This window comes from Apostichopus japonicus, chromosome 11, assembly GCF_037975245.1.
Source record: "Apostichopus japonicus isolate 1M-3 chromosome 11, ASM3797524v1, whole genome shotgun sequence".
In the NCBI taxonomy this organism is placed as follows: domain Eukaryota; kingdom Metazoa; phylum Echinodermata; class Holothuroidea; order Aspidochirotida; family Stichopodidae; genus Apostichopus; species Apostichopus japonicus.
Genome location: NC_092571.1, coordinates 11,704,052 through 11,709,834, shown reverse-complemented (window position 1 = coordinate 11,709,834; position 5,783 = coordinate 11,704,052).

Here is a 5,783-nt window from a genome sequence, read left to right as displayed (position 1 = left end):
GAATACTGGATAACCTGTGATACAAACTGTCATGTTCAAGGGGAACATCAATAACGTTGACCAACGTTTTCCAGTAGGAGGGGATAGCGGCCACCAGACCAAAATAGAGGGTGAAATGTGAACCACCTAAATTAAATTTATTACGAAAAGTAGAGAAGTTAAGAACCTTGTTGTTAACGTGGAATAAATGCTTCACATATAAAACCCCATTGGTGTGCCAAGTCCTGTAATAAATAATCTTATTATCAATTCTAATTGCCGAGTTATTCCATACAATTTGGTTACCAAAATTATCTACCGGCTTTTTAAAAGTACAACAAGCCCAAGCATGACAGATGTCTTTAATGAAACCATTATTAATATTAATGTCTACACCCTGGTAATTACACTCAAACAAAAACTCTTTCCCGTACTTTGAGAGATGAAAGTTAAAAAAATATTTCCAATAGGTCTCAGTATCATCGAGGTATCTCCTTACCAACGTACATTTTAAACTGCGAATAAAGCTAACAATGTGAGTGGCATTGAGCCCCCCTTTACTGAAGTCATTACTTAGCGTAGAACGTTTTACTTTGTCTGGCTTTCCACCCCAAATAAACTTGAATACAATACTCTCCAGTTCGCTAATAAACTGGTTAGGAGGGTCCGGAAGGACCTGGAAAAGAAAGACAAGTTGAGACAACCCAAACGTTTTAACAATAGTGATTTTCCCTAAAGGGGTTAAGTCTCGATGCGACCAAAGATTAAGAAGGCTCTTAAGCCTTGAGAGCTTAGGTGTATAGTTGAGATGGAAAAGGTTGTCCCTAACGGTGGAAAAAGTAATACCAAGCATAGTAATTGGACCTAATGTCCAGTTGAAAGTAAACTCCTCCAGATATATAGGTTTTTGGCGTTTTCTAGGGCCAAGAGGGAAAATATTGGTTTTATCATAGTTGATTTTTAAGCCTGACACGTTTTCAAGTTCAGTAAAAACCTCAATTAATTCACACAATGAGTCACGTGAATCATCTAGGAAAATACAGGTATCATCAGCGTACTGGAGAATCTTAAATTCACGACCGAAGAGAGACAAGCCCTTAATTAAATTATTATTGTTGACTTGAAGATTAAGAATCTCGGCACACAGGATAAAAAGATAAGGGCTTAAGGGGCAACCTTGACGGACGCCCCGAGAAATCTTAAAATATGAAGAGGAGAAACCGTTATTAGAAACACAAGCTGAAGCATTTAAATACAAAGTACGTATCCATCTTATAATGTCATCATTGAATTTGAAATAGTGTAAGCACTCCCAAATAAAATTCCACTCAAGCCTGTCAAAAGCCTTTTCAAAATCAATACTCAAGAGAAAACCTGAAATGTTGTTGTCATCACAATAATCAATAGTGTCAAGAATGCAGCGAATATTCTCACCAATAAATCTGTTGTTGACGAATCCAGTCTGGTTAGTGTCAATTAACGTTGGTATTAGATGTTTTATTCTTAACGCAAGTACTTTTGAAGCAATTTTATAGTCCACATTTAAGAGGGAAATAGGGCGGTAATTCCTGACAAAACCATGATCCTTGCCTGGTTTGGGGAATAATGTTATGATACTCCTAGATTGTTCAGAGGACATACCAATGTGGTCAAATGCATAATTAATAGAGTCTGTTACCAACTCTCCGATACTGGCCAACATTTTTTGTAGAAAAGAGACCGCCATATACTCAGACGAGTATATGGCGGTCTCTGCCCTTTACTATTTTCCCATCCCGATAGGCCCGCTCGATGTGACAATTAGGTACACCCGCTTTTTGTAGCACTTCCGAGGCAATGGTAAGACAATTTTCTTTTTCTACTGTTTTATATCCGACGATGCGAACATTGCTCCGTCGGGAAAAACGTTCCTGTTTATTAAGGAAGTCCGCATGCTTATGTTGTGTCTCTTCTAGACTGGCGATTCTGCTATCCAAGATGGCGCATTTTTCATTCAGTGTGATATTTTCAGCTTTGAGTTCTTCAATAACTTGACTTTGTGCTTCAATGGCCTGTCCGAAATCATGACGAATTTTCTTAAGTTCTTTCGAGATAGTTTCTATCTGTTCTATAGCAATATCTAAGCTTTTAGAGAAACTGGGGGCGAACTTGCCACATCCTCGTCACTTGTCTCACACTCGTCAATAGGAGGTATAAGGCTTGCTTCTGTTAGGGTACTGCTTAGGCTGTGGAGTTTTCTCTGGGCTTTGTCTGGACCAGTTTTCTTTTTCCCTGAACTACCTTTCGGTCTTTCTCTCACCATTTTAGCGACGGGATTTAGTTTCAGAAGGGAAAAAACAAAGGCCTGACTTTAGAATCCGTACCATATGAATGTGCAAGCTTACTTCGAATCGGCCGAAGAACAACTGTATATTCCGGCTGAACGTGTGTGCTCGCACCGGCTTGGTTCAATAGAATAACAGTCGGTGAATAGGTGCGTCGCGTGAATGATTCGCTTGAATGAGTTAAAGCGGTATAGTAGGAAATAGGGTTAGGGTTAGGAAATAGGGTTAGGGTTAGGAAATAGGGTTAGGAAATAGGGTTAGGAAATAGGGTTAGGAAATAGGGTTAGGGTTAGGAAAGAGGGTTAGGAAATAGGGAATAGGGTTAGGGGTTAGGAAATAGGGCTAGGAATTAGGGGTATGAAGTAGGGAATAGTGTTAGGAGATAGAAGAACGGGAGGTGGGGATACGGAGTGTTTTCATGCATTGACAACTCGCAGGAACTTGGCGCTTCCCTCAAGGCCAGGAAGGCCGACAATCTGAAAATTCCGTGTTTTGACCCATGATGTCGGAAGTGCGAGTCCACCTAGATGCTTGGATGAAGAAGATGAGATTTTATAGCATCGTACTTTCTCCGCGCTGATGACTGGGCACTTTGTTGAAGCAGCTTGGCGGTCGACGGTGTCCTGCATGTGATCTCGAAAGGCTGGCTCTTTTTCCATGTTTACGAATATCGTCACTATCGTCACTATATATCAGTACTATATGAGACATATGATACATATGCCTGATTCAGCTATGGATTTAGGTTATCTCCATGATACAACCAATTTATTGGAACTCATTGTATCACTATCAATTGATAAAATTTTATTGAATTTATCATAAATACTTACATGGAAAATGGTAATTAAACGGGTAATTTTTAGAAAAATCGGTGATGTGTCCATTAAACAGCACTTGGCGTCATCCCGAAGTTTAAGAAAAAAACACTCTCATTATCAAAAATAGACATACAATCCGTCGATCGATACCTGCGCGATCTACCGATGCTTGCGCTAACGACGGATCCATAGATAGCGCAGCGCTATCGATCGATGGCGCAAATCGGTCGATAGCGCATAACATATATATTGATATATAGGCCTATATATGTATGTATGTATGTATGTATGTGTGCATGTGTGTATTTGTTTATGTGTGTATCGGCAGTAGCTTTGCCTTTCACATTGTAGGGTATAGGAGTACATTTAGCGTAAACTGTGTTAGACATTCCTTTCCTAGATAAGATGGATCCAAGTATTACTTTCCGGTTCATGTTTACAAGGTTTTTCAGATGTTGACCTAAAATGATTTTTAACATCCAAAGAAACCAGAGGCATATTTAACTCATTACGGTTGGTCGATCCACATACCACCTATGAAGTATTAGCTTTCAATCATAAGGTCCCCGGTTCGAGTCACTCCCAGATTAATGTATGTCGTCCAGTTACAGAGTTGCAATTAACAATTCATCATTGTGGACATTAAATATCAATGTAAGAGACTGATTGCGGTCAGCTTGTGGCTTTGATAAGCCAATGAGGCTTCTTCGCGAGTTCCTGATGACTTCTTGGGCTTTTGGTAGCACTAAAATGTAGCTGCAAAGATAATCCTGCTCAAACCATGTGGACAAATTTCTTGCTCTCACAGGCAAAACTCTTCCGGTGGGTGAAGGTTGGGTTGTACCGCTTGTATACACACTGTTGCCAGGGAGTTGTTATGGACACATAACAACTTCCTGCTACTGCACACTACTTGAGAAGTGTGTCCTTCCAAATGACTCACGATTATACGGAAATGTGTTAGTTCAGTCAGGGTTGTGAGATTATTTTACTACTAATCAGTAGTACCCCCCCCCCCACCCAATAACAATTAAAAATCAAACCGTCGAGATTTATTGCAAAAGGAGGCTTAAAACATTCTGTTTAGTGTGGCATATATGTTGAAAACTGAATAAAATATTGAGTTATTAACTTGCTCTGCATACAGGGGCGTCAATCCGATTTGAAACGTGGTGTGGGGGGTCGTTTATATTAACTTTTTCTGCATAACATTTTTTATTTAAAGCTAGCATTTTGAGTTCTGTAAGATTATTTATTTATTTAAATACCACTAAGACTTACTATGAGATTGATATCATTTGAACCATTTCTCTGCTCCGTACTATAAACCCAGTTTTAATCCAGATACAGAAAAAAAGGAAGGTTTTTTTTTTTTGCATCTCACAAATTTAATGTAATCTGTGATTTTCGAAGTTTGGAATTTTATTCTTCAATTTCATGACTTTTCGTGCAATTTTCATTGCCTAAGGTAACATAGTATCATATCTTTTCTTGAACAATCATTTCGGTGGTACCACATCAATATGTCAAATTCACTACAAAAGATAATGATTTAATCATTTAAGATGATCATTAATAGTAATATTCCAAATCAATTCAGTCCATTAAGTAAACTTGGCTCTTTTACTCTCACTTGATATCATAAAAGGAAAAGCATAACAATATTATTGCCGATATTCTCATATTGCATTTGGTTCAAACTAAACGGATACGTGTTCCGGCCACAACATTTTTGAGACGAGAGAATCATCAACTCCTAACTTTTACGTAAAGGATGGGATAAGACGCCAAATTTTAATCTTGATATTTTGTAGACCATTTTAAAGTGCTAGGCTAACAGTGCAGCTTGCATTTACATATCGCTTTTATTTTGAGTAATGATCCTTTAAACATCTGAGAATCATCAATTAAAACGGCTGGACAACACAGACCATCTAGGTCAAGTACCTCGGATGCATTGCATAAGACTTGTATGACCTCAAGTAACATGTTTACAATTACATTGCAACTTTGTCCAGGACAAATGGTATTTAAATGTCACCCATTTATGCTGGGTTGTTAAAAGAAATTTTGAAAGATTATGTTTTTTTATTTTTTTTTATTATTTTTTTTTTTTTTTAGAATTTAAATAGCAATGGGTTACCAATAATATTTAAAGCCTATACACGGAAGATGTACTGGCGATACAATTTTAAATGTTGTTGAATGAAATACTACAACTCTTAATTTGATTTCTACTTGATAAGTTAGTATTTGTTGGGGAGGGGGGGGGGGGGTAAATGTTTTCAGCAGTAAGAGTTGGAAAGGTATTCTTAGCAACTGCTTGAACTCATTTCATTCATTTCAATAAAGAAACTTTAGAAGTTGAAAATACCTTATTTTTTGGCAGTTTTCTCTTTGTCATTTTCGCCTGTACTTCCAAGCATCTACTGGGACTTCTATTACACAAGTTTCAATCAATTATCTATCTGCATGTGGCATGATCTATTCAAGTAACAATGTTGAGTTGGGTGTGGGCTGTTTGGTTTGGTTACGATGCCAAACGCTCAGTAACCTTTGCAATCATGCTAACGTGTATGGCGCGCCTCATCTGCCATAAGTCCTGAAATCGACATATATGTTTTTTTATTATTCTTTTAGAGAATTTAAATAGCAATGG